The 5,757-nt window shown below is 41.8% G+C and overlaps 1 non-coding gene across 1 annotated transcript; it reads left to right on the top strand.

Moving 5' to 3' along the window:
- Positions 1–4,923: 4,923 nt before the first annotated feature.
- On the top strand, positions 4,924–5,031 carry LOC130952448 (small nucleolar RNA R71). The gene has a single exon (XR_009074627.1). It is a non-coding gene; the product is annotated as a small nucleolar RNA R71 (small nucleolar RNA).
- Positions 5,032–5,757: the final 726 nt, after the last annotated feature.

Here is a 5,757-nt window from a genome sequence, read left to right as displayed (position 1 = left end):
CTGTAGATCCAGAAAATCCACTTCGAGTGCAGGGAGGTCAGAATCCAACAGTATCTGCAGTCCTTTTGAGTCTCTGGATCAGATTTTTGCTCAGATCCCTCAATTTCAGCCAGAAAATACCTGAAATCACAGAAAAACACACAAACTCATAGTAAAGTCCAGAAAAGTGAATTTTAATTAAAAACTAATAAAAATATACTAAGAACTCAACTAAAACTACTAAAATCATACTAAAAACAATGCCAAAAAGCGTATAAATTATCCGCTCATCACAACACCAAACTTAAATTGTTGCTTGTCCCCAAGCAACTGAAGATCAAATAAGATAAAAAGAAGAGAATATGCAATGAACTCCAAAAACATCTATGAAGATCAGTATTAATTAGATGAGCGGGGCTTTTAGCTTTTTGCCTCTGAATAGTTTTGGCATCTCACTTTATCCTTTGGAATTCAGAATGATTGGCTTCTTTAGGAACTCAGAATCCAGATAGTGTTATTGATTCTCCTAGTTAATTATGATGATTCTTGAACACAGCTACTTATTGAGTCTTGGCCGTGGCCCAAAGCACTCTGTCTTCCAGTATTACCACCGGATACATACATGCCACAGACACATAATTGGGTGAACCTTTTCAGATTGTGACTCAGCTTTGCTAAAGTCCCCAATTAGTGGTGTCCAGGGTTCTTAAGCACACTTTTATTGCCTTGGATCACAACTTTATTTCTTTCTTTTTCTTTCTTCTTTTTCTCTCTTTTTTTTTCGATTTTTTTTCGCTTGCTTTCTTCTTTTTTTTTTGTATTCACTGCTTTTTCTTGCTTCAAGAATCATTTTTATGATTTTTCAGATCCTCAGTAACATGTCTCCTTTTTCATCATTCTTTCAAGAGCCAACATTCATAAACCACAAATTCAAAAGACATATGCACTGTTTAAGCATACATTCAGAAGACAAAAGTGTTGCCACCACATCAAAATAATTAAACTGTTAAAAATTCAAAATTCATGCAATTCTTCTCCTTTTCAATTAAGAACATTGTTTGTTTAAGAAAGGTGATGGATTCATAGGACATTTATAACTTTAAGGCATAGACACTAAGACACTAATGATCATAAGACACAAACATAGATAAACATAAGCACTAAATTTCGAAAAACAGAAAATTAAAGAACAAGGAGATTAAAGAATGGGTCCACCTTAGTGATGGCGGCTTGTTCTTCCTCTTGAAGGTCTTATGGAGTGCTTGAGCTCCTCAATGTCTCTTCCTTGTCTTTGTTGCTCCTCTCTCATGATTCTTTGATCTTCTCTAATTTCATGGAGGATGATGGAGTGTTCTTGATGCTCCACCCTTAGTTGTCCCATGTTGGAACTCAATTCTCCTAGGGAGGTGTTTAGTTGCTCCCAATAGTCTTGTGGAGGAAAGTGCATCCCTTGAGGTATCTTAGGGATCTCATGATGAGTAGGGTCTCTTGTGTGCTCCATCCTTTTCTTGGTGATGGGCTTGTCCTCATCAATGGGGATATCTCCTTCTATGTCAACTCCAACTGAATAACAGAGGTGACAAATGAGATGAGGAAAGGCTAGCCTTGCCAAGGTGGAAGACTTGTCCGCCACTTTATAGAGTTCTTGGGCTATAACCTCATGAACTTCCACTTCTTCTCCAATCATGATGCTATGAATCATGATGGCCCGGTCTAGAGTAACTTCGGACCGGTTGCTAGTGGGAATGATTGAGCGTTGGATAAACTCCAACCATCCTCTAGCCATGGGCTTGAGGTCATGCCTTCTCAATTGAACCGGCTTCCCTCTTGAATCTCTCTTCCATTGTGCGCCCTCTTCACATATAACTGTGAGGACTTGGTCCAACCTTTGATCAAAGTTGACCCTTCTAGTGTAAGGATGCTCATCTCCTTGCATCATAGGCAAGTTGAATGCTAACCTTACATTTTCCGGACTGAAATCCAAGTATTTCCCCCGAACCATTGTAAGATAATTCTTTGGATCCGGGTTCACACTTTGATCATGGTTCTTGGTGATCCATGCATTGGCATAGAACTCTTGAACCATCAAGATTCCGACTTGTTGAATGGGGTTGGTAAGCACTTCCCAACCTCTTCTTCGGATCTCATGGCGGATCTCCGGATATTCGCCCTTTTTGAGTGAAAAGGGGACTTCGGGGATCACCTTCTTCAAGGCCACAACTTCATAGAAGTGATCTTCATGCACCCTTGAGATGAATCTATCTATCTCCCATGACTCGGAGGTGAAAGCTTTTGCCTTCCCTTTCCTCTTTCTAGAGGTTTCTCCGGCCTTGGATGCCATAAATGGTTATGGAAAAACAAAAAGCAATGCTTTTACCACACCAAACTTAAAATGTTTGCTCGTCCTCGAGCAAAAGAAGAAAGAAGAGAGTAGAAGAAGAAGAAATGAGGAAGAAAGGAGTGGCTTATGTATTCGGCCAAGGAGGGGTAGAAGTAGTGTTTAGGGTGTGTGAAAATGAAGGAGTGAAGGAGGGTATTTATAGGAGAGAGGGGAGATGGGGTTCGGCCATTATGGGTGGGGTTTGGGAGGGAAAGTGGTTTGAATTTGAAGGGTGAGGTTGGTGGGGTTTTATGAAGGATGGATGTGAGTGGTGAAGAGAAAGATGGGATTTGATAGGTGAAGGGCTTTTGGGGAAGAGGTATTGAGGTGATTGGTGAATGGGAAAGGAAGAAAGAGAGAGTGGTGGGGTTGGTGGGGGTCCTGTGGGGTCCACAGATCCTGAGGTGTCAAGGAAAAGTCATCCCTGCACCAATTGGCACTCAAAATCACGTTTTGAGGCATTTCTGGCGTTAAACGCCGGGCTGGTGCCCATTCCTGGCGTTTAACGCCAGGTTCTTGCCCTTTTCTGGCGTTTAACGCCAGTCTGGTGCCTCTTTCTGGCGTTAAACGCCCAGAATGGTGCCAGACTGGGCGTTAAACGCCCAACTGCTAGCCTCACTGGCGTTTAAACGCCAGTGGGTTCTTCCTCCAGGGTGTGCTGTTTTTCTTCCTGTTTTTCATTCTGTTTTTGCTTTTTCAATTAATTTTGTGACTTCTTATGATCATCAACCTACAAAAAACATAAAATAACAAAGAGAAATATATAAAATATAATCATTGGGTTGCCTCCCAACAAGCGCTTCTTTAATGTCAGTAGCTTGACAGATGGCTCTCATGGAGCCTCATATTTTCTCAGAGCAATGTTGGAACCTCCCAACACCAAACTTAGAGTTTGAATGTGGGGGTTCAACACCAAACTTAGAGTTTGGTTGTTGCCTCCCAACACCAAACTTAGAGTTTGGTTGTGGCCTCCCAACACCAAACTTAGAGTTTGACTGTGGGGGCTCTGTTTGTCTCTGATTTGAGAGAAGCTCTTCATGCTTCTTCTCCATGATGACAGAGGGATATCCTTGAGCCTTAAACACATAGGATTTTTCATTCACTTGAATGATCAGTTCACCTCCATCAACATCAATCACAGCCTTTGCTGTGGCTAGGAAGTGTCTGCCAAGGATGATGGATTCATCCATGCACTTCCCAGTCTCTAGGACTATGAAATCAGTAGGGATGTAATGGTCTTCAACTTTCACCAAAACATTCTCTACAAGTCCATGAGCTTGTTTTCTTGAGTTGTCTGCCATCTCTAGTGAGATTCTTGCAGCTTGTACCTCAAAGATCCCTAGCTTCTCCATTACAGAGAGAGGCATGAGGTTTACACTTGACCCTAAGTCACACAGGGCCTTCTTGAAGGTCATGGTGCCTATGGTACAAGGTATTGAAAACTTCCCAGGATCTTGTCTCTTTTGAGGTAATTTCTGCCTAGACAAGTCATCCAGTTCTTTGGTGAGCAAAGGGGGTTCATCCTCCCAAGACTCATTTCCAAATAACTTGTCATTTAGCTTCATGATTGCTCCAAGGTATTTAGCAACTTGCTCTTCAGTGACATACTCATCCTCTTCAGAGGAAGAATACTCATCAGAGCTCATGAAAGGCAGAAGTAAGTCCAATGGAATCTCTATGGTCTCATTTTGAGCCTCAGATTCCCATAGTTCCTCATTGGGGAACGCATTGGAGGTCAGTGCACGCCCATTGAGGCCTTCCTCAGTGGCGTCCACTTCCTCTCTTTCCTCTCCAGATTCGGCCATGGTTATGGCTTTGCACTCTCCTTTTGGATTTTCTTCTGTATTACTTGGGAGAGTACTTGGAGGGAGTTCAGTAATTTTCTTGCTCACCTATCCCACTTGTGCCTCCAAATTCCTGATGGAGGACCTTGTTTCAGTCATGAAACTTTGAGTGGTTTTGATTAGATCAGAGACCATAGTTGCTAAGTCAGAGGGGTTCTGCTTAGAATTCTCTGTCTGTTGCTGAGAAGATGATGGAAAAGGCTTGCCATTGCTAAACCTGTTTCTTCCACCATTATTGTTATTGAAACCTTGTTGAGGTTTCTCTTGATTCTTCCATGAGAAATTTGGGTGATTTCTCCATGAAGAATTATAGGTGTTTCCATAGGGTTCTCCTAGGTAATTCACCTCTTCCATTGAGGGATTCTCAGGATCATAGGCTTCTTCTTCAGATGAAGCATCCTTAGTACTGCTTGGTGCATTTTGCATTCCAGACAGACTTTGAGAAATCAGATTGACTTATTGAGTCAATATTTTATTCTGAGCCAATATGGCATTCGGAGTGTCAATCTCAAGAACTCCTTTCTTCTGATTAGTCCCATTGTTCACAGGATTCCTTTCAGAAGTGTACATGAATTGGTTATTTGCAACCATTTCAATTAGTTCCTGAGCCTCTGTAGGCGTCTTCTTCAGATGAAGAGATCCTCCAGCAGAGCTATCCAAAGACATCTTGGATAGTTCAGAGAGACCATCATAGAAAATACCTATGATGCTCCATTCAGAAAGCATGTCTGAGGGACATTTTCTGATTAATTGTTTGTATCTTTCCCAAGCTTCATAGAGGGATTCTCCATCCTTCTGTCTGAAGGTTTGGACTTCCACTCTAAGCTTACTCCATTTTTGAGGTGGAAAGAACTTTGCCAAGAAGGCATTGACTAGCTTTTCCCAAGAGTCCAGGCTATCTTTATGTTGTGAGTCCAACCATATTCTAGCTCTATCTCTTACAGCAAAAGGGAATAGCATCAGTCTGTAGACCTCAGGGTCAACCCCATTAGTCTTGACTGTGTCACAGATTTGCAAGAACTCAGCTAAAAACTGATGAGGATCTTCCATTGGAAGTCCATGGAACTTGCAATTCTGTTGCATTAGAGAAACTAATTGAGGCTTAAGCTCAAAGTTGTTTGCTCCAATGGCAGGGATAGAGATGCTTCTCCCATAGAAATCGGGAGTAGGTGCAGTAAAGTCACCCAGCACCTTCCTTGCATTGTTGGTATTGTTGTTGTTTTCGGCTGCCATGGGTTCTTCTTCTTTGAAGAATTCGGTCAGGTCCTCTACAGAGAATTGTGCCTTAGCTTCTCTTAGCTTTCGCTTCAAGGTCCTTTCAGGTTCAGGGTCAGCTTCAACAAGAATGCCTTTGTCTCTGCTCCTGCTCATATGAAAGAGAAGAGAACAAGAAAATGTGGAATCCTCTATGTCACAGTATAGAGATTCCTTGAGGTGTCAGAGGAAAAGAAAAATAGAAGAAGGAGGTAGAAGAATTCGAACTTGATTAGATAGAGTTCGAATTGTGCATTAAGAAGGAGTAGTATTCCATAAATAGAAGGATGTGGGAAGGAG

Source organism: Arachis stenosperma, chromosome 9, assembly GCF_014773155.1.
Source record: "Arachis stenosperma cultivar V10309 chromosome 9, arast.V10309.gnm1.PFL2, whole genome shotgun sequence".
Lineage (NCBI taxonomy): Eukaryota > Viridiplantae > Streptophyta > Magnoliopsida > Fabales > Fabaceae > Arachis > Arachis stenosperma.
Note: the sequence above shows the minus strand (reverse complement) of the source record. Positions and strands in the feature narration are given on the sequence as shown.